Genomic DNA, 24,724 nt, shown 5'->3' on the forward strand with positions numbered 1-24,724 from the left:
GCTTAAACAGGCAGGTAAATGAATACATTAAGCAGTAAGGGGACAAACTCTTCTTTCTAGACACAAATCATGCGACATAAGTTCTGAGCATGTAAGGCTTTTATGTAAATATAAAAAAAGACATTGGAAACACCTTCTATAATTTGCTTGGAATCTTTGCAGACATTATTATGCATGTGCCAAATTATACCTACCAATAATAAAAAATGGGAAATAGTACAGAGATCCTTCATAACACCCTCAGTAAAATTTGTTGAGGACATTTTGCATATTGTGGGAAATATAGGGTGGCTTCTTTAGTTTGGAAATGACTGAAGACAATTATCAATATCCCCACTTCATACCCCATCTTCTAGTTTAACCCCACCTACCCTGATTTCCATCAGACCATACTGTTGTATGTAACTGACTTGCCATCTTAAAGGCTTGCAGGGGCTGCTCAGATGTTGCAATTCTTATTAAATCGGTTTTAGAAGGTGGGAGAAGGGAGTGGAGGCTTAAACAGGAGCATAGCAACCAGAAATAGCCATCCTGTCACCAGGGATTTGTTACCATTATCCACTAAATGATTAGCCCCATAATTTACAGGCATCACTATTTGCAAAGTGTCCTTCCTCCTGAGAACCAAAAGTAATCAATTTTGAAAAAATTGCTGAAAATGTATGCACTCATCTTCTTACAACTCAAATGCACCTTTTATGATCATGAGAGAGTCCAAAAAATTTGAGAATTCATAGGAATCTTCAACATGTTCATTTTAATGAACTTTTACTATTGCCATGTTATTATAATTCTCTCACAGATATGTTAAGACCACTACCTCCTATATCCTTATCCTCATGTCTAGTCACTGTGTTCCAAAATGCATGGAAGAAATCTCAGAATTTATTTTTTGTAAGTCTGGACTGTGGTCACTAAAATACAGCAGGCAGCCAGAACCAAGGCCAAAGCAGAACTGAATATGCTACATTGAGGCATGATTTGCTAGAATATGCCCATTCTATGTAAGTAGCTGGCAACAGGTAGTTATAGTGAAATCCAGTATCAGAAGGTAAGCAAATGGTCCAGAAATTGAACATGCAGGTCTTTGGTGTTTGGAGACAGAAGAGGAGCCTAATGTAAGGGCAATTCAAGCACTAGATGGAAAAGTCAAGAAGTGAATCAAAATTAGATAATAGCCAAAGTACAAACAGAAGTTAGAGGTCAAAGCAATACAGCAAGTCTTTCTCTTTCAACCAGCCAAATATCTCATTTCAATGGCTGACAGATACATTTCTGTACTTTGCTTCTATCCCCCATTTGCTCCCCCTTTTTTGGTGTGAAAAATAAGTCTTCTATGAGACAATGTAGTTGGCAAGTGGGAGTGGGCAGACATCCCATGGGAACTTTTCAGAAGATTATCCATTTTCATAAATTATTCTCAAATTGCTCTTTTCATTTTAAGGAGTGAAGAGTCACTTGGGAATGTATTTGATCATCAAAAAAAAATTCTGGTGCTTTGTGTTAAGAATACATAAAAGTTAATGGAAAATTTATTAAGGCTGACAGTCCACTATGAAATTCAGTGTGCTGCAAGCCAAGCTGCAAAATTCTCTTTAACAGGAAAGAGAAATGGGACAATGGAGCTAACCTATCATATCACTTCTCAATGGCAGCTCTCATGGGAGAGGCTTTGTCAAAACCTGTTTGTCATTGTTCTGTGTTCTTTGATGATTTTCTTTCTTAGCTTTGGGCTCCAGGAACATACTCAAGATGGAACTTAACTCTACTACATAACATCTGCTAAGGGGTTTCAAAACCACAAAGCAAGCACATTTAATGATTCAAAGTTCACAGCTTTATCAACAGCAACAACTGTTCACAATCAGAGTCAACATGCCATCACCACATGTTATTGACGTGATTGTAAATGGTGCTGATGATTACCACATTCACATGGTACCTTTCCCAATGATCTGTTTTCAAACACTAATTAATGAATCCTCTCTGGACCTGTGTGAAGAAATACTATAGCACTTTAGTTGGTTGGTTTTACAGGCAAGCGTGTTAAATGACTCTGCTAACTTTCTCCACTCACCACCCTTGTTATCTTTCAACTCTCTCCATCGCCCCCACCTCATGTGCTTCCTGAGGCTAGAGTATTTAATGTTGGGAGGAAAAAGCACAGGCAATATGACATTTCAGATGTAGCATTTCTGACATGTATATTCACAGTATAATGAGATGCTCTGTGCAAAGATTTGTCAAGCAAACTTGGAGATAATGCATCTTATATCCTCCTTGGAGATTCCTAACTAACATTACCAAATTAAAAGCACTGAGTATTTCTGTAACATTGGTCTCCTTTTATGTGATGTGTTTCACCTGAAGTTGGGACTTTAGGAAAAGTTTAAAGTGATTAAAAGATGTAGAAGTGGGAAGGGATATGGAAGAGTGAATAGATGATGGTTGTGTTTGAAATGTTCAGCAAACACAAGGGAAATGCAAAGTCATAAGAAATCCACCTGTGTTCTCAAATACTTAAAGCAAATTAGTAGTTCCTTATAAATTATGAAAGCCTTGCACAGGAAAAAGATTTGAAGTCTTCTTCGACTCTTATAACTAATTAGCTGAATGGCATTAACTAAGCCATTTCATCTCTTTGGATCTCTTTTCCTCATCTGTAAATAAGGTTTTATTCTTATTTATATAAGGTTTCTTTAAAAAAGATACTGAAAGCATCTTAAGTATTTTGTCATGGTTTAGTATGATCTTTAGTCTCATATGGAAGCAAGTAATGTTCTCATGCTTAAAAACTTTTTATAGTATTAAATAATTTTTAAAAGGCACCTTGGAAGAGCACGGTTTTGGTATTTCCCCTGGTGACTTTATCACAGTCCAGACTGTAGTCCTGAAGTTTGCAGCCCTCGGATGTTGCTGGTGACTAATTTTTCAGGAGAATACTCAAATTCACAAAACTTATAGAGCTAGATGTATAAGTAACTAACTTATTATTTTACCACCGATCTGTCAGCACTGACAGCAGCTTTGTTAATGAATTATCTCCTGGTAACATCTGGCAGGGAAGCCATATCATCATTAGAAGAGGTCTTGGGGTCTGTGGAATCAGATAACATAGAGTTTATTTTGTAACTCAGAGGTTAGTACCAAGGGACCCTGGTTACCCCTAAAAGGTAAACTTAGTTTTGAGGTTGACTAAGTCACATTCTAGAGCCAGAAGCAGCCCCTCCCGCCCGGACATGCACCTAAGTCACCCCTTCTGAGGCATCCATGGCTGTCCCATCTCTTTGTGGATCTCCGTTTTTTTTCCTTTGTGCATATAAATCCCCATACTGAAGTCTCATTCTTGCTCTGGTCTTGGAGACAATCTATCTTGCTTAAAGTCTTTGAAAAAAATCTCTAAGCTCTTCCATTGATTTTTGGTTTTACAGTTTAACTTTCAGAAGGCAGCTCCCCTACCGTTCTTTATAGCCAAAATCTTTGTGGGAGAGGGGCTTTATTGTTACCCTCATGTATCATCTATACAGAAGTTTATGTTTGCTCTTTTCAGGAGGAAAATAATTGAAGGACTTCTATGAACCCCAGTCAAATTCTTTACCTGTCTCTTGCTTAAATGTGACAATGTATGTAAAGGGCTTTGCTTCAAGCCTGGCACACTGAGTTTAACAAATGTTACATGGAAAAAGAAAACAAAAACAAAGTACAAATAAGCCTACTTATTTTTATGTTGAAGCAGGGTTCAAAGGTTAAAGGAATAAATTCTTTGCCCAGCTCTGTTAAACATTATCAAACAGAACAGAAGCAAATAAGACATTTTCTGCTAATACGTTATATTATCATTAAACCTACTCTAATGAATTATTCTAAGGAATAAACGAAATAATGCATTATATATTGAAAAGTGTTTTTTCAAGTATATTATGGTTATTAAATTAGCTATAGCTTGTTTCAGATTTTGCTACTCAAAAAATGTAAATATTATGCAAGAACTTCTAAACTATAGATAGTACTGGAAGGTTTGCAAATGGTATGAAAAATCAATTTTTATGACACCAGTCCAATGCTGAACCTTCAAGACCATTATAACCCAATGTACAATTAGTTGGAATATAAAATCAATGCTATAACCTGAGTTGGTCTTTCTGGTAAACTCTTAACAATAGGGCGAAAACAAGTGAACTACGTTGTCTGTGGGCAGCCTTATTATGAGACCATGATGAATGTGGCTGTTAAACATTTAGGCAAAAAAGATTTGCAGCTTTCAGTGCCACAGGGAGCTGCTTTCTCTGTGTCCTTACCCAGTGAAGTGATACAAAGCAAACTTGGCTGCTGAATAATTTCATGTAATTGTACCCTGGAGAGCTGAAATATACAGGAAGGAGGTCTTTTGTGTACCAAGTACCCATTTTAAAAACTACAGTGGAAAATCAATACATCGGTTGGTGGACGCTTACCTGCAATTATCTTTAGTTGAAATTTCCAAATGTCGAACATAATGAAAAATCCCTGGATAGAAAAATGTCCCTGGTTAGCTTCAGTAGCTACTCGTTACTTTCTAAATGTTCTTACCAGGCAAACTGAGCAAAAAGAAACCCCTTTTATGAAAATATTACCTGCAAAGCACAGGGGCAGGTTGGCTGGTCTGTTGCAGGCAGTAATTCCTCCAAAGAGCCTTGTGGTTTTGTATGTGGGGGTGGGGGTGGAATTTTGCTCTATCACCTGTCTAAACCCTTCATAGGCATGGACTTGATTTGGGGGAACCCCTTGTGTCAATCTCCTAAACTGGAATTAATTGGTGAGGGAGACAGTTTCAGGTGAACAATTAGGATTTTCTTTCTCAAGAGAGGTGTTAAATATTTTACACCACACATTACTCATATATCATGCTTTACAACCCCTCATTAGCCCACACAATAGACCAGGGGAGAGCTCCAAGGTATTACCCTCCTGTGATAGTTGAGGGGAAACTAAAAAGGAAAGAAGTTGTCCTTGGCCACACTCTGTGTCAAATATAGAAGCAGAACTAACTAGTTGTTCTACTCATGAACTGAGAGTAAAGGCATTAGACAACTAAATAAGTACTTAAATGCTCATGGAGAGCTAGTTTTGCAGTTCCTTCTCTCTTCCAGCTCCTTCCCTAAATGCATCGTTGGAGCCTTTCCCAGTCATTGCATACTTACTCACTGTGAAATTCTAGGGAACGCCTCATCTCACTGCCGTATTTGGCACTGTTTCCCAAGTGGGATGCCCAGGTTCTTTGCTTACCCTCATTTTTGTTGTTTTGGTTCTATCTTTGGGGGACAGAGGGAATCACCTCATATTTTATCCTCTCTGCCCCCTTTTTGCTACATTGCCTCATCATTTATTAGTATATTCCTTCTTAGTTATTGTGGCCAGCAATCTTCTGCTTCCCTGACATCACTTCTCAGAACTCTTCAGTAGTTTTGAAGGAACAGCTCCTGTGTCATTCTCTTTTGCATCCATTTCTCTCACCCTCTTATCATTGCCATCTGAGAAGTTGATCTTAGAGTAGGTACCTCAAATTAATTATCAAAAAAAAAATTGACAAGCAAGCTAAATGTACAACAATTAGAGAATGGCTACATCTTATATGCCTCAACTCAGTGGAATATTCTAAGTGATAATAAAGTTTGCAGAGAATTATGAAAAAGTAATTTTAGTAATGTGTTAAGTGAAAAAATACATATGCGAAGTGTTGTGTTTATTAGGTTCCAATTGATTCATTTGCCTATGGACAAAGCCTGAAATGGAATATGTCAAACAAAAATATAGATCATTTAAGTGGTGAGATTATTGGAACTTCTAAAAGTAAGAATATCTGTACAGTTATCACATTCTTTTTATAATAATCTTCAGTTTTGACCCAGTCTCTGATTCATCCCTCCTTGCCCCTTCCCAAATTACTATTATCTTTAGTAACATGACTTTCTCAAATTTGAGGTGGAGATTCCATTCTAAAGGGAAGGTCTATAAATTCCATCTCTGAATGAAAATGGTCAGGACATAAGATGAATTGCCATAAGGGAAAGGTTATTAGTTAGTTTAAATTTATGAATAGAATTTGTAATCAGTTTTCATTCTTTTAATAATTCAGGCTAAAAAAATCTTTGTGTATTTGTCAAATATAAAAGTTGCCAGGACTGGAAAGAAAATTTGTTTTTCTTCATTGTCTTTTTTCCATCTAGAAACCTACATACTCTGAAATGAAAAAGAGCCTAGAAACATCAGAAAAGCAGGCATTACCACCCTCTAAGTAATACAATGTTCTACGAGTTTCACCCTTATATTTTGTTTGTTTGGTGTCTGTGAGATTAGGTGTCATTCAAAGTAGTAGTTTAAGACACAAATGTTCCAGTTTGGGGGAATATAAAAGAAACTTCAGACAAAACTAGCATCTTGCTTTCCTTCAGGAGCAAAGTAGAATAAAATGCTTCAGAACTAATTTCGTCCAGTTGTTCTTTGGCTGTGGTCACATACTTCTCTCATAATTAGCCTTCTCTAGCTTACAATTCAGTCTCTGGAAGTATGCATTAGAGGTGCCCCTTGGGTTTCGTCCACTTTCTCCAGAATACTGCAGCCAGCTCTCATTAACAGTTCTGTGTCTCTTGCTTCTCAGACTGAAGGCTCAGGGACTCAGGCATCAGAGAAAGTTGGGTCTGATTCACAGCATCAAGCAGTTTCACTGTCTCTAAGCTAAAGATAGGTGCAAGGCAAAACTATGTGAGTTTTAAGCTTTCCTAGAGCCCTGAGATTTTAGCCCTGGATCCAGTTCTGTTGGATTGTTAATTCTGAGAATGCAAGAGTGGCTCATACCATGAGCCCAGGGCCTCAGTGCCAGAGCTAAACCTGCCCTGAGCTGAAAACGGAATGGTGCAACATTGCATGCAGGTTATTAAAGATTCTGCTTACTTTACAATGGTCTGTTAACAGCTCTAATGTCTTTAACATGTGCAGCCTATTGACTTTTAAGTAACATTTTATTGAAGTAACTGCCGTGCTTATTAGCCCGTAAGATTTACGCTTCATTTTCAGTCCTGAATCTTGGGGAGTCCTGAACCTTTCCTTAAATGGTGAGGTGGGAACACTATGAGATAAGAGATGCTCAGTGTGAATGGGAACACGTGTGGTTCAGTAGGGTAAGGAAGAGAAACAGCACGTCTCCTAGGATTTGGAGAAAGCTAAAAGGTCATAGAGAAACAATCACATCTTCATTAATGGGTCTGAAATTTAGAGAAAAAAATATTTGCAGATGTGGCCAGTGTGAGTGGCTTATATCGTGGTTGTACTGTTTTATAGTGTCAGGTGGATAGTTAACTTCAATGAGTGCAAAATTTCACATAAATGAACATACAGAGAACCATCAGGACTGACACCTGAATTTAATATGCTGCTTTTACTTAGGCATTTTGGAAGAATCAAAGTTTGCCCACCTATATCTTTTCACTGCTGTTAGCTCTTGAAAACACAGAGTAATGTCACTATGTTTATAAATCATTGTACACAAAATAAGTCAACATCAAATTTATCTACAAAAAAAAAAAACAAACTGAGGAGTAGCTGGCATTCACTTAATGCTGGGATTTGGGGATTTATCAAATATTTAATTGTGTAATATAAAAAGAAACTTTAATGCATTTAAAATAAACTTTGATTTTATATTAACTGTGTTAGAAATATGTAAACAGCAGAATATCTGTATAGTTTTTCTTTCATTTTTCTTTACTGCTGAGGAAAACAGCTATCTTGTGGATATTTAATAAAAAGGAATCCTCCCACATAACTACATATTAATGAGCTCAGTGTGATGGGAGGGGAAATTAAATCTAAGAGAAATTGAAATCTTTCAGTGGCTCTACCAAAGAACACAGACGGGAGAGCGAGAAACAGTTCATAAGGATAGGCATAAATATGACTTTCACAAGGATCTGATATTTTATAGCCTATGGAAAACTTTGTGTTTCTCATCTCAGTTTTCAGGCTGTGGCTCAGAAATCAGTTGAAGAATATAAGCACAAGGCATGGTTTTCTTATAACTTTTACAGACCAGAGATAAAGCACTCTTGAACATTTGTGGTAAAAACTAAAAGAAGACAGTTAAGAACCCACTACTAACCCTGGGCCAGTACTGTTTCTTCTGCTTTTGAGATATCTCTCCCTTTCTGAGAAATCCCATCACCCATGTTTGAACTGATGGAAGAGAACTGTCTGTCATAGCCACAGAGCTTAAATTACCAGCTTTTCAGGTCTACAGAGACTTTGAGAGATGTACTAATATATTCACAACAGGCGGAAAGTGCCAACAGAAACAGATCTTGAATTGGTTCCCAAACAGGATGACAAAAAATGTTCACCCAGACCACACACGATTCAGCCACATTGCACGAGAGTCCTGCAACATACACTTGTTTTGTTTAACCCACCTATCAGCAGACCAGGACCTCTTCACAGGGGGGACTAGAACGCTCCTGCCATTTAATTAAATTTTGCACTTAGCTCAGTGACGCAGACTCTGTGTTGGTAAAAAGTACATATTTCTTCCAAGTAGTTCAGTCTCAAAAAGATGTTTCCTTTAAGAAAAAATAAGGTTGGGGTGGGTGAGGGAGAAGGAAGGGCAGTGTGCAAAGAAGAGAGTAAAGTTTTTGCTCTTAAATTGCACACACTATACATGCATAAATTCTATGTACATTTATCAATTTTATTTTTTTATTTTAGAGCAATTTTAAAACAATTGTGTGAATATTAGTTAAAGTAAAGCACTAAAGCAAGACTAAGCCTGCCTGTTACAAAAGCCTGGAAATTCAGTACAAATTTTATAAAATTAGTTTCTGTTCTGATGGTTTCTGGACACAGAATCTTTTAAAGAGATTGTGAAATCACAGAGACTGCTATGAACTGGGAATATTTTTGACATTCAGATGGTATTCCCTGAAAACTCTTGATTCTATCCACAGCAAGCAAGGCAAAGTGCTTCTTAAAATGACTAAAAAAGATCCCCAGTCTAGCTGCCTTGCTCAAATCTAAGCATTACAGGCACAAAACTGAAATGCTAAGTACTTGAAAGCATCTGTGGTGTCTTACTTCTGATTAATTGTAGATATCCCTATGTGAAAACAATTAATAAAAGGCTGAAAAAGATTGGTGATTCTAAACATTTAAGGACCGCTATATGAGTTTTTTTCAACCATGGTTAATGCTTTAGTCCCAACACCTTTAATAAAAGCAAGGTGACAGACCATGAAAACATTTACTTCAGAACTACAAGCAAATCTGATACTATTGTTGAAAGATGCTTCAGGGCACGTGTACACATGTTCCACAGGAGCAAGGGCTGTGGAGGAGGTGGAGGTGTGGTGTGTGGTGCTCTGCCTCCCAAAATAACTGCAGGGCTTTGATATTTTAAACCTGCTAAAAGAAAAAAAGCTGGAGGACTAATCCTATGCACATTGCAGGGGAGAGAGTATTATCGAAAGGCAAATGTATTTTCTCATAAAAGTTAGATTTTTTTCTGATTTCAAGTAAACTGTGGTTTCATAAACCCATGTTAGTGCTATATGAAGGAGGTTTACATATGGCCATGCAATTATTTCACACTGAAAGTCACAACTCATGCTTCATCCACCATCAAACCCAAACCCTGAAAATGCAAACAGGCAATTTCACAGCTAGCTTAAACATTGATTGTTAAATAGCATCACATTTTCAGACTTCCAAACAGTGTATTTCATAAAACAACAAGAAGTAATTTTGTAACTCCCTGGATAGAAATCAGGGAACAATAAAACTTAAATCATTTCAGGGACCTGAGAGATTTCTGTTTAGCAAAGCCAGTGTTATCTAAGAAAAGAATTGGTTCTGATCCATGTCTATCATGTTCTTCCTAGTTTTTTTGGCTAACATGAGACAAAAATTAGGACATGTTTATTTTGTAATGCTGTGATCAGTATTTATTTCTGAACGTGTTCTTTTTTATTTTCTACCGTGTTGTGATGGCTCTCTGAGAAAGCCCCTGTATGTAATAAGGGTTTAAAATACTGTAACCCTGGGATTTCAGAATACCAACTATTTGAATGTGTCCCAAAGCATGATTACTTTAGAGAGAGAATTGAGGTCTGATATTGCACAAGCAAAAATCAAATGATTGCATGGGGGAAAATACTATGTTGCTTGGGAAAGTGATCAGGGTTCCTATTTTGGGGCATCACACAGCATTTGTTCTCACATGACAGAAAAATTTTTTTTCTTATAACATTATTTAAGTTGTATAATATAGGCTATATTTGAAAAATAAATGAATTTTATGCAAATGAGATATTTGAAACAGAAATAAACAGTTATTTTTTATTTTTTAAACTTTAAATAGTTAAAATGTGGTAAATTATTTCTGATTTAAAGTCTAAATAGATGCTCTCAAAATGTCATAAACAAATGTGAACTACTATGTGTTCATAAATCTAATTTCCATTCCTTCCTTATGAGATGCTATTAAACATTACTTAATAGCATACTATGTAATTCTAATGGGAGATTGGATCTCCATTATTTAGATGTTGTGTCCAATTAAAACCATTTAAATTTAAAGCAATAGTATATTAAGAAAATTCCACTTTAGTAATAAAATTATGTTATCTTCTCTTGTCAACCAAATTCTATGAATGTTTTCTCGAAATTGTAATAGTTTTCTATAAAATCATATATTGTCTATGTTGCAATGTACAGTTATGATAGGTGCTATTAAAGAAAATCTGTTGTTTCATTATAATTATTCTCTAATTTGAGCATTATTTGAAAAATCTATGTGTGTGTCTGAACATGTGTGTATGAAACCATATTGTTTTCTATATGTAAGAAAAAAGCATTCCATTGAATTTATTAAGAAATAAAACATATCTGTTGACTTTAAGTTCAAACTAGATGACAATGACTAGGGGTATTGGAAGAAAAAAAAACTAATAAAAATAAATTTCTTACACAAACCCCCAGAATTATGACATTCCTTTTTGAACAAGTTTATTTGTATTGTTAGTCATATTAAGGCAATTGCATGAATCTCTGTAGAGATCAAAGCCTTATGACAACTTAATGACTCTGCAGATTGCAATGTGTTCCTTACCATTTTAACATCCAGTTCTAAGTTTAAAAAAGAATTTGATTTCTCCACCCTCCATAGTTTTTTGTTTTTTTTTTTAGATGGACTCTCACTGTTGTCCAGGCTGGAGTACAGTGGCAGGATCTTGGCTCATGCAACCTGTGCCTCCTTGATTCAAGCGATTCTCTTGCCTCAGCCTCCCAAGTAGCTGGGATTACAGGTGCCTGCCACCACACCCAGCTAATTTTTGTATTTTTAGTAGAGACAGGGTTTCGCCATGTTGGACAGGCTGATCTCGAGCTCGTGCCCTCAAGTGATCTCGAGCTCGGCCTCCCAAAGTGCTGGGACTACAGGCATAAGCCACCGTGCCCAGCCCACCGCCCATAGTTTTTTAAATCACAGAGCCTATGTGGCTTTCAGCAGTAACCATGGCAGACGCACTCACAATGTACATCTGTAGAGAGCTTTATTGTTTTCAAAGCATTTTCACACACATAACCTTGAGAGATAGAGTTTTCACGGCTGTTTTATAGATAAGGAAGCTGAGATACAGACAGTCGAGTGGTAGATCCCAAATATTAGAAACTGAGCTAGAAGTACAATTCAAGTTTTGAATTGTACTTGAATTGAGACATCAAGCCCAGATCTAGTAATTTTAAAGACCACTAAACAAGCACAGATGTGCCAGTTTCCTAAGGCTTGGGGAATCTTCATAGCAGCAACAGTGTATGAATTTTAACATCCTTCTTCTAGGTATCTAATTCCAACTGTATATTTGAATGTGTATGAACAGAGAACCATTCACACAAACTGCGTTTAAAAATTATTTTAAAGATGAAGCATATTGGCCTTATGACTGAGATGAGGGACTTGAATCAGGATGTGTTTAGACTTATTGGATCCAAGTCAAAGTGGCCGGTTAACATTCTGGAAGTTTCATGTTCTCACTCAGCATGGCTCTGGTCAAGCCAGTTGTAACACAACTAGCTCTGCTTCTGGAACAAGCTGTTCAATCTCTCTTAGCCTTAGCTTCCTCATCTCTAAAATGGGGATAATAATACCTCCCTCACAGGGATTTTTGTGAGGATTAAATGTGATAATATGAATAAAGCCATTGAACAATGTATTAGATTTTTAGGGCTGCCATAACATTATCTCAAACTGAGTGACTTAAAACAACGTAAATTTATTCTCTCACCATTCTGAGGCCAAGTCCAAAACGAAGATATGTGTGGGCTGCACTCCCTCCAGAGGCTCTCAGGGAGAGCCTTTCTTTGCCTCCTCCAGCTTTTGCTGGCTCCAGGTGTCCCTTGGTTTGTGACTGATTAATGCCAATCTCTGTCTCTTGAAATGGCCTTCTCCTCAGTCTCCATCCCAAATCTCCCTCTATCTTCCACTTTTAAGGACACTTGTCTTTGAATTTAGGACCCTCGCGGAAGTTCAGGATCATCTCATCTTGAGATCCGTAATTCAATCACACCTACAAAGACTCTTTTTTTTTTTTTTTCCAAATAAGGTCATATTCACAGGTTCTGAGGAGTAAGACATAAACATATGTTTTTTTTGGGGGGGGGTGGGGTTGTCACATTTAACCCAGTGCCTGGGAACAAACCCCTGCACCTTCTACCTCTATTGTCCTTGATTCAGACCATAAAATGTGGTCAATTCTGCAGTGATTAGCTCAGTAGTTCCCAATCCTGACTGTACATTAGAATCACCTGGGATGTCTTTGAACCTCTCAGTACCCACCTGGGCTGCATTACAGGCCAATTAAATCAGAATCTCTGAGAGTGGAACACAAAAATTGGTATGTTTTAAAGTTCCCCAGGTTATTCCAATGCACAGTCAAGGTTAGGAACTGTGGTACAAGGGCTCAATTGAAGGCCAGTCCATAGAGGTCCTGGGTTTTCTGGATTAAACAAGAATCTTTGGGTTTCACCTGTTCAATGTACCAAGTGTTTTGGGGTATAGAAACAGAAATTTATTGTTTTATCAGCACACCTATGCAAATCATGGTCCTTGACTTCTGCACACCATTTTTGCTTGTGCTGTATGCTAACTCTCATTATCTGTAGGAGTGAAATTTAATAGAAGGATTTAAGGCAGGACTAGATAGGAAATTTAGGAGACAAGCTCCAATTTCAGTGACATTGTTGATCCTAGAGGACTCTGTCTGGTGGGGCTTGATATGGATATAATATTTTGTTTCCAAATCTAAATCAAGCTAAAGCTCTGGGGCAGTATAAGAGACCCTGTAGTGCTGGAAAAATTCTTTTCTGACATTCCTAGGCATACCTTGCAAATAAAAACATCATACAATTCTTTTGCAGGAGGTTTTAGTGTGTTTACTAGAGTAGGTGATGTTTGTTGGTTAGTCTGTCCAAGGTGTTGGCAAATTCTTTCAGTAGTTTTCTTTTAATGCTGTTCCAGTCGCTGACCTTCTGCATGGATTATAGGTTTCTTTTTGAAGCAAAACTCCAGAAGAGACTTGGGAAGGAAACTTGTTCTTGTGCCACCTGACTCAGGAGGCCAGCATGTATCACAATCAAACACCACCACTATTCAAAGCAGCAGCACAATAGGTCCCTGCACGTTAGGTTCTAAGTACTTTTCTTTTCTACCTGGCATGGCTATTCAGTCATCAAGTGGCAGATCTTCAAGAGGTCCCATTACTGATCCCTTCTGTCCTGATAGCCTCACCTTTGTCCCCTTTGAAAACATGATCCCAGAAACCAGCCTAAGACCTTCTTTTACAATAAAGAATGCACAGTTGATAAAGCAGATGAGGATGCCCATCTAAGGGCATCTTTCAAAACACAGTGTTAGATCGAAGCAATAAGGCTCCAAATTATAACACTTGGGCATTAGCCTGATTTTGAGACATATTTTGAGATAACAGAATGATGGGTCTAATGCTTTGAAATTAAACAACATTTGTTCATCCACTTTTCCTACATATTAGCCTAGACTCAGGGCAGGCATTTTCAGAGCATCCATAGAATGCACTGGTTATTAGCTATCCACATGCACTCCATCATCTACAGCTTAAGAATCTCATAGGGTAAACTGGAATTAAGAGCACTGAAGTCTTCTTAGGAAAGGGATGTGGGTCCTGGGAAACTTGAGTCTTTTGGATAGGAAAAAGGTGGGAGTACATGATGACGTCTCTATAAATTACACCTTGGAGGAGAGACTTCTCCTTCCAAGTGGCATCAAAAGGTCAGCAGATAACATGCAGAATAATTCGGTTTATACTTACATGGGTAGTAATACTATATTTTAAAAACAACAACAACAAGAAGAACAAGAGAAGGAATGTCACAGAAGTCAGGATAAAGGTTACTGTAGAGAAGAAGGGGCAGTAGAGAACTTCCAAAGTGGAGCGATGTCTTCTTTCTTAATCAGATGGTTACATGTGAGTTTATTTTATTATTATTCTTTACACAGTAAATACTTCCCTGTGTATGCTATATTCTGCAGTTTTTAAAAAGATAGCAGTGTTAAATTGGACTATAAAGTATAAAAAAGACTTTTTTATACTTATTTCATATCTTTTATTTCGACAATGTGCTTGATTGGTACACTTATAAAACATTTGTTAAATGACAGTTCCATTAACATGTAATATCTTTTAAGATAAAAAGTTTTCATAATAATAAGGGAAATTCTCTTGAGGGGTGAGGACAGAGCAGAGCAAAGAATGGTTCTGCTCATTAAAAATACTTTATTCACACCATCATCATTCCTGAAAAAGAGAAATCCTGAGATAAGTAAAGTGGCAGTTCTGTTGACATAAAAGAAATCGTTAGAAGGGAGGGCTGGACGGGCAGAAAACTGCCATTTAACTACTCTTCCTATCCACTTTTCCAAGTGCTTTCCTGGGAAGTTTTCCACTATTTGACTTTTTATTTTCTTTACGGAATTTATATCTCCTCACCTAATGTTGCTGGTTTTCACCCCAATTATGCCTGTAAAAGCCATTTGAGAATTCACCTGGAAGATTTTTGACAGAAAGGGGGTGTGTGGATCTGGAAATGCTAGATGGGGCCCCTGCGTCTGACTCCTTGTCCCAATTCTTTTCCTTGGGAATTGCCTGAAGAAATGCCTCTACCCAGGCTTGTTACATTTGTAAATGGATTTTTTTCCATTGTGTGTGGGAATCTTGAGAACTTACTAATATTGAAAAAGGTAACAACAATTTAAACATTTTTTAAAGTTAATGCAAACAAATAGCCTTAAGAGTTAACGTTATTAACACATTTCTATTCCGCTAATGTGGTATGAAAGTGACACATGGAATTTTCAATTATATTATTCCATGTTACCCTAAAAAACAATTTTGGAATGAACTCAAGAAAGGTAATGTTCTTTTTACTTTAGATAAAAGAAATCACTGGGATAAAAATGGAAGGGATGTATAGCTGTTATAAAAGAAAGGTATTTAAGTCAAGCAAGAATTTAATTGCCATTTCACAGTGCCTTGCTTTTGTTCCTAATTTTCTAATCCTGTTCTCTACTGTTCCTTATTTTCTAATTTTCTAAGCCCATAACGACCCACACGTGCAAATTCTGGTTTAACACCCCAGAAAGTTTAATTGCATTTATTCTTGTTTACTGGTTTTGGCAATTTTAGCCAATCTTATGATCTTTTGCAAAGTAACAACGTAGAGACAGTATGAATACTGATGGTAGATATTGAAGCTGATAATTAAATCAGACTTTTTGTGAGAGGGAATTTTGTAGCCCAGGCTCACAAGCTCACAAGGCTTTCCTTGTTGTGAGATTATTTATTTACTCAGATCCCCACACATTTTCTGTTTTATCCTGGGGTTGGGCGGAGGCAGGCGTGGGGAAGCCTTTTCTTAAAGTCAGAGTACGACATACTCAAAGGGATTCCTAAATTCAGCAATTACTCAACCACTGGTGCAGAGAAGGTAAGTTATTTGGAGTTGTTGATGTTTTAAATAAGCCGAGTGAAGGAAGCTCTTTAGGCGGACAAAGCGGAGAATATTGGGCCAAAGAGCGGAGCACGCCCCTGCAGTGCCCTTCGCTCAGTCTACCATGGGGTGGCGCTCTAAGGCCCAGATTTGCCCGCCCTCGTCCTCCACGCGCTATTGCAAGCAGCAGAGAATGAACCTTCTCAAGCTTTCGTTCTTGTGTCTCTTTCTCATTGTACATATAAAATATTTACATTGAAAACTCACTGACCGTCAGCAATGATGAAAATAACTAAGTAATTAGAAATTGGTTGGACATTTGTATACTTAGCTCTCTCAAGTATGTTTATACAGCTGATAGAAATGAAAGTTTGGGATAAAAAGAATAGTAGCACTATCATATAATTTCAAAGTTTGAATTACTTTTTTTCCTGGAAATATTTTGGGTTAAAAAAACCGCTCATATCTAAGCTCCTAGAAATCCACTTTTAACCTTTTAATAAATTATGCCATATAATACAATTTTAAAATCCAAAGATTCAAGGTAATTTAGTTATTAATGAAGTCAGAGTTACCGTATTTTTTCATGATAAAAGAAGGAAGGTGAATAGATTTTAAATAAATGAAGATTTCAAGCTAGCACCTTTGTTTTAATTTAGCACCCTGGACTATGCCCTGTTGAAAGCATTAAAGAAAGATGCAAGATCTTTGAATAAACTGCAAATTAATCTCCATTACCCAAATAATTTCCATCATTTTTATTGTTTTACTGGGCAGGTATATTGCTCTGTGTAAAGGGAAAAAAGAGAGTGCTCGATTTTCAAAGGGAAAGAAGCATAGAGGATAAGGTTCACAGCTACAAAAATACATATGATTCATTTTAAAATGGAGCCTTAAAGACAGTGGTCTGGTCAACCATCAGCATCTTCCATTGCCAAGAAGCAAATATCCTCCCATATGAACCATATCTACCATTTTTTATCTTATTCATTTTACTTAATATCATATCATGAGCACTTTCCCAAATTATTAAATGCCCTTAGAAAATCTCATTATTCATGGCTCTATCATCATTTAAAAAAATTTTGCTTATTACTCATTGAACAGGCTATTTTTAATTTTTCTAAACAATTGTCTAATAAGTCCTTATAAATAAAATTGCCCAGGAGATATATGTACATAAATTTTTGTCAAGCAACTGTCTTTAAATCTTTAAAGAAAGTTTTATTTTAATGTAAAAAAAATTTAATCTTAACTTTAAAAAGTTTTTTAAAAAGAAACCATAGATAAATATATGCCTACATAATATAAAATTGATTATATAGACAAGCATTTTTTTGTCGGGGGGGTTGGGGGAGGGTTGGAGAGGGTCAGGATTTCAAAATCCCAGTTAGAATAAACAGATACTATATCTACTTGGATTAATTTTGAGATGCCGAATTTCCAGAACTATTCATTTATATCTCATTAATGTCAGATTTATATACTCAACAAATCTGAAAGAGTCAATCTAATTTACTATTTAAATGTTGATATTTTATATTTTTTCTACACAAATATTTGGGTTTAAAAAGGAAACTAAGAGCTATATTGGGAAAAACTTTGATGCCCCTGACCCTAAGAAAGTGTTACTCTTCACGAAGAAAGAATAAATGTTTGAGGTGGCAGATATCCCAGTTACCCAGATTTGATCATTTCACATTGTATCCTTGTATCAAATATCACATGTACTCCATAAATTAATAAATAAGTTTAATTAAATTAATAAAAATTTTAAAAATTAAAAGTTTCATTCTTTTTGAGAGAATTATGTATTTAATGTTGTGCATTGAAAATGAGTTCCTTAAGTGAAGGCTGCTAAATACAAAAGACATATGTCTATAATCTCAAAATAATAGGTGAAAACCTGAAGATACAAAGGGTTATGTTTGAAGATAGAGTTAAACATAGCTGCTTTGAAATTCTCTTTCTATATTTGGGCATGATCTTTTTCATAGACATGGAAGCATAGTCTCTTTCTCTTTGACTGTTTTCACATGTCATAGTCGCATCTTCCTAGTGAAGAAAAATTTTTCCAGTTTTAAAAATTTGCAAGTAAGAAAATAAAATTGTCACAGTGTGAAACTGAGTTTTCAATGCAAAGCTGTTAAAACAAGAAAAAAACATACAGTTTAAGGCAGATATTTCAAAATTCTATTACACCTTTTTTCCCTCCATTGTTGCTTAAATAATTTTTAAATGCATTCAGATAACAACTTGGAAAAGTGAAATGTTATACTCACACATCAAAAAGGCATTCCTTCAATAGGACAATTTTTGTGTTCTGCATTAGAAAGAACAAGACTCCTTTAAGGGAGAACCCTCCCTACTTAAACAATGAAGGCAAGAAAAGGTTACATGCCCTTAGGGCTTTCCTTTCACTATCTTTACCAAAGGAAGACGTACAAAGAGAAATTAAGCTTCCTTCTACAAGGCGGTGACCATGATGAAGAATTTTTTTTTTCTTTTTTCTTTTAATAGTACTCAGGCCAGATTCTAGTGCAGGTGGGTGTTTTCCAAACAGAATCTGTCTGGTGGAATGAGAAGCACCGTGGAAGTCAGATTCTCCTGCTTTCCATCTGTGCATGTCTGTCATTTGGGGACAATGACCAGCACTATATTTTCTTAACCCAATATGGACAGAGTATGTGTTTGGATTGTATTGTGTGACATCTCCTTCTCTATCGAACAGGCTCAAGAGGGGAGGGGGTGGGGTCTGGCTTTTTAAGGATGGGTCTAATGCGTTCAGCTGTTATCACACTTTGCTGATTGTAATCACTCGTTTTATGGTTTCTTTTCCAGCTGCTCCAAAAATTCATTGCAATGTCCTTTAGGTTTATTTTTAATATCCCATAATTCAAAGATCTAAGAAAGAAGAGTTGAAATAGAACTCCATGTCCTGATTCTCTCCCATTTTTTTTTTTTTTTTTTCTCTTGGGGAAGAAGGGATTTAGGATTTGGACACATTCCTCAAAATCCTCTCTGGAGAAATGTGTTCTTTTCTGTAGGGAAGGAGCCAGCTTGGAGCACATTCACAGGCTTATTCAATTGATAGAGGAATTGGGAACCGATCCTATGTAAATATACAAAATATTTTAAATTCAAAAAATTAATTCTTTCTTCAGAGCATTTACGTTTAAAATGTTTCCTTTTTGAGTGGTAGCAAAACAGTAGTACTCTGTTGGCATTTTAGGATTTCGAGATTCCCTGAATAAAGTATTTGCTCTAAACTCTGTTATCCTAAACTTATTTAGTAAAGGGTAAGAACATATCGCTCTTTAAACTGCAGAACACTTTCATGCATGGGAAAACTAAAAGGTAAGGGGATCCCCATATGTGCTCTCTCTGACAATATCTTGACTTACATTTTAAAATCAACTTATTTCAGGGGAAGTGAACCCTATCAGTTTTCTTTGTTTTCTCCATTTAGTCCTCTGAAGAGCTAGATCTGAGAAATGATTCAGCTAGAATTATAGGTTGCCATTTCTTCATTTTCCACTACATAGCAGCGGCTCCTTTCAGTAATTTTTAAGTCATTTAAAAGCCCATATGGGGAAGAGGGGGAGGGGACTGCCTGTAAATCATAAGGACCCAGTTTCTTGATTTCAGTGAAGGGTAGTTTTACTGTCCGCTGTCACCACAGCTGTCAGCAGGATGCCTTAAACATCCTAATTGTCACTAGGGATCAGATTGTTCCTTAACTAATTGTTTAGATCAGCTAATCTACATCCATCATCTGCAAAGGGCAGGCAGCCTCAGGCATCCTGTAATTTAGATAAAACTCCTTTTCTGGGTCTAAATACATTGTTTGGGTGACCAAGGGTCAGGTACCAAAAAGCCTACCTAGGGATGGAACAAGAGTGGAGATTGTATACTGAGGACCCGGTGAGCCTCCAAGCTTACAAGCCCAGACCAGCTGCATGTGTGTCCCACTCAAACAACTGTGAATCAGTAGAAGATTCCGTATCATTGATTGCAATATGCCAAGAGCCCAAACAGAGCAGACAGCAAAGATCACTGCCTGAGTCAGCCCTTGTGTTTGCACTCATATGGGCTTTGAGGTACTCGTTATGACACAAATGTGCTGGGTATTTTTGAGCTATTTGCAAGGCTTTCTTGAGTTATACTTCTAAAAACACATCAACAATAGCGACGTAGTATAAATTATATATGCAACACACACATTTCATGTTAGAATGAAGTCTCCCTTCTGAGAACCTCTGCTTTAATAAGCTTTCTAAAACAATTGGTGAATTTGTTATTTTAGACTGTGAGGTAGTTTTTCTTGCATTCATCTGCTCATTCTTCCATTCAATAAAAATTTATTTCAAACTCTCATGAGCTTGGCAAGAAGGTTTCTGTGCCTCAGGAATGCAATTTGTTTAGAAACAAGCCATCCCCTTACATTCATATCGTTCTTATCTCAGAGTGCTTTCAAAATAACTAACGAATCTATTTAAAAGTAAAAAAATAAAAGCAAGCAGGCCTTGAACTGAGCAGAAGTGAATAGGAGTAGAAAGACAAATGTTTGATAAATGATAAACAAACAAACAAATACAGCCTTCCCAAGAGTGAAATTCAACCATTCATTAAGATAATTTAAGAAAAGGGGTCTAGGGACTTCTAAAAACAGAACTTTGGAAAACCCTCCACACTTATCTCACTCATTCAGATTTAGTATAAATCCTATTAATTTTGCAGTAAAGAATCCTACTAATTTTGTTTAGGCTGGCCTTTCCCTCACTTACTTTAGTTTTTCTTTTAATGTAATAGTATACCTATTAATACTTTATAGAAGTACAGTGCTATGAAATGGAATCTGGAAAAATAATAAAAGAACAATTGCTAAATTGTAGCCAGCATTTATTGTGGTTTACCTATTTAGCAGGCATTATTGTAAGCATTTTACAAATAGTAATTCATTTAATTATCACAACAACCCTATGATGTAGGTACTTTTATTATTCCCACTTTGTGGGGAAATTGATTCACAGAGACGTTAATTTACACAAGATCACAGATTGTGCTGGTGAGATAGCAGAGAATAGCAGGCAAACTTGGGAAAACCTTTTAGAGGAATCAGGTTCTGAAATGGGAATTAAAGGCTGGCAGGAATGGGGGTTTGTTGTCCCACAGAGGCAGATAGACAAGGAGCACAGACTTTAGATGCTGGCAGTTTCCGTAAAATTGGATTGGAAAGAAAATGGGCCCAGCCTGGGGCAGAAGAGAAATGAGAGCCATAGGGCTGACAGGGATGCCAGGGCAGCTACAGTAAGTGATGATTGGCTGTGGTCCAGCTTCTGACACTCAGAAATTTCATTTTGTTACTTTCACCTATTACAGCAACTAAAAGAACTTAGGAAATCTATAGACTGCTTTTCTTCCCTGCCCCTGACTGCCATCATTTTCTACAGAATTTTCTTTTCTAGTTGCAAAAGTAGTCTGTATTTATTGTAGAAAATATAAAAAACGTAAAACACACACATGCCCAGAGGAAAAGAGAAAATTAAAACATTTCTAATTCTACCTCCCAGAGATAATCACTTTCAGCGTTTTCCATGTATAATTTCAGACATAAAATAAGAAAATTGACTTAAATCTACATAGAACTTTGCCATTTCCTTCCCCTCCCCAGAGCTTAGCTTGATGCAGTAAATATTTTTCATGTTTTTATATATCACTGTTTTACTAAATTCATTAAATTAAATTAATTTATTTAACAGATCTGCTGTTGATAGTAGATGGTTTCTTTCTCTTGTGTGAGATTATTTTCTTATAGTTTCATGCAAACTCATTAAATCATAATTTATTAACAGATAAAATGATCTTTATATTGCTAAATGCTCTCTGTAGATGTACTGTTTTGTCCCTGTGGCAGCATTGAATGAAAAAGCCATTTCCCACATACCACACCATAGAGGTACAAAAGTTTCTAACTTTTGACTTAGAAGCTTTCTCCGAAAGGCAAAGCTGTAACTCAGAGCAAACCCGAGTCACCTCTAAGTGCCACCAACAGGTGGCGATGGCTGCTACCAGGATGGAGGCATTTGACACTACGAATTAAAGCAGTCTTCTAGACGTTAACCTTTAAAAGGGATAAATTTTAAAAGTAAAAATGGTATTTCTTGTTTGAATTTCGGTTTGATTATTAAAAAACACTGAATGGTTTTTTGCATGTTCATCTGTACTGCTTTTGCAAATTGTCTTCTCACTTCTTTTGCCCATTCTCTTTATACTGGGGTGTTCATCATTGTCATATTATTTATAAATTATCTTTACGGTCAGCACATTAGGAGTATTATTTCAGGTTTCCATTTTTCTTTTAATTCATAGTTTTTTTAAACTTGGATAAGGAAGTTATGCAGAAGTTTTAAATGTTTATATAGCCATTTCTATTTTATTCCTTAAGATTTGTTTCTTTGCATTCTTAAAAGGGCTCTCTTTACCTCAAAATCAGAACAATATTCTTCTGCCTTTCCTTTGTTTTTTAAGTACTTAACGTTTTGATGCATCTGTTATTTATTTCAGTTTAAGGTACTGGGGAGAAAATCAACATTTTTTTTCCAAAGAGCTAACTGTTTCTGTACCATTTTTAATAATCCCACCTTTCTGTAAAGATTAGAGATATTACCTTAGCCTATAATAAAGCCTTATATCCACTGGAGCCTATTTCAGACCTTTCCATTCTATCCCACTGGAATTTATTTAACTACTAGAGCCACCTGTTTCTGCAAAACACCTTAATATATTGTAGGGCTAGTCTACCTCATCTTTTTTTTCTATTTTGTTTTTACTCTTTTAAAATATTGTATTGGATTTGATTTTCAAATTACTATGTTAACACATGTGTCTTAGAATAAATTAAACAGTAGAGCATGGTGTATATATAAAGTTAATAACTTCTCTCTCTCTCTAGTCCCATCACCAAGGCTTATAGTGTGGTGAATACATTTTTACAATTTTCTCTATGTTCTTATGAGCAAATAATAACAATAAATGATAGTAAGGAGAATTTTTTTTTTACCATTGAAACTAAAAACCATTTTTTCACTAAAAAAAGTATTTAGAACACATAAAACAAGGCAGCATTTACTCTTTTTTCTCATCTTCTAGAATGGGGTCTCTTGGTGGCACCTCCACTGTTGCACCGTTTCTCTCTGAGCCAGTGTTACTGTCACTGGTTCCTTCCTCTGCCATACTGTCGACCCTCTCCTGCCCGCTCTCCTTGTCCTCAGTAGACTTGCCTTCTTCACCGTTCTGTTGGCTCTGTTGTTTTTTCAAGGTGTTGTCTCTTCTGTCGCTATTGGAATGTTCTCATTGTCTTTTTTTCCTCGCTTTTGTTGGCCACTGGCTCTTCCTCAGGAACGATGCTGCTCTCACTGCACTAAGCTTGCTCTGCCGCCTCCTTCTCCCTTTCCTCCTGCCTTTTGTGGGTCTGTTCCTCTGCCTGTGCCATCTCAGCTGCAATTTTCTCCAGATCCACTTCTATCTTCAGACCGCACAACCTTTTAAGTTCATTGTTAAATGAATCTGTGCTTTCCAGGAATTTCGCTTTCTCCTGGTGTTGATCCTCTTTTGGAAGAAGTTCAGCTTCTAGTTTTCGCTGATGAACCATTAAGGACGGACCTGTCATTTGGGGACCTGCATTTCAGTTGTTGTGACAACTGACTGAACCTCTGGTACCACACTCTCACTAAGGATTTCACTGATGAGGCGGCGGTTTCTCTGGAAACGGACGGTGGCTGCAGCTTCATTGAAAAACCATCATCATAATCAACTGATCTTCAGCAGAGAAGGCTCATGTAAGGTTCTCCTTTCTCCATGTGAGACTGTTTGGGTCGGCTTTCTTCCTCTAAAGCAGCTTCTGCAAGACTTTTTGCATTTATGTAAGCAAGGTACACGGAATTATGATGGGCTTTCATAGATTCATTGTACTCTATCTTTTCTACTTCATATTCGTTGAAATATTGTTTCTCTTCATCAGCGAGATCTTGCCACATGCCAGCAATAATCTTGCCAATTTCCCACAACTTTACGTCAGGGTTGGAAGCCTTTACTTGGTCCCAGACCTTTCTGCTGTACCTCATGTAGGGCATCAGCTGCTTATCTGGTGGCTTTGGGGGTCTTGGAATCGTAATACTGGAGGACCCCCTGACCCGGCTGTTGGTGGCCGGGTTCCCTCCCAGCCTGTAGTTGTTGTAGGCAAGATGGCGGTATGGATTGTATCCTGCAAACGCTGGTGTGCTGGGCATTTGTGTTGCAGAAGCTGGGGTGGGAGATGGGGCATAAGATGGTCTTTTTGGCATTTTGGAAGATTAAATTCTCAGTTCCTTAAGAATGAATCTGAGACACTGCGGGTAGAAAAAGCGCTGGCAGCTCCAGCTTCGCTTTTCTTTGTCCCACGCACGTCCCCAGTGATGAGAATATTTATTGAGTGCAAGACATTGTTCTAAGCACCCTACCTGAATGATTTCCTTTACTTTTTATCATAAACATATGAAGTAGATATTATTGTCATCATCAATACGCAGATGAGCAAACTGAATCACTGGTAGTCTAAATAACCTACCCACCACACATACTGTAGTTAGTAAGTGGTGGGACCCAGATTAAATCCAAGCAGGCAGGTTCCAGAGCCTGA

General features: G+C 36.9%; 1 pseudogene; it reads right to left on the reverse strand.

The window, feature by feature from the left end:
• Window positions 1–23,172: 23,172 nt before the first annotated feature.
• On the reverse strand, window positions 23,173–24,429 carry LOC100451075 (SWI/SNF-related matrix-associated actin-dependent regulator of chromatin subfamily E member 1-like; annotated as a pseudogene).
• Window positions 24,430–24,724: the final 295 nt, after the last annotated feature.

The sequence above is a fragment of the Pongo abelii genome, chromosome 5 (assembly GCF_028885655.2).
Source record: "Pongo abelii isolate AG06213 chromosome 5, NHGRI_mPonAbe1-v2.0_pri, whole genome shotgun sequence".
NCBI classification, from domain to species: Eukaryota; Metazoa; Chordata; class Mammalia; order Primates; family Hominidae; genus Pongo; species Pongo abelii.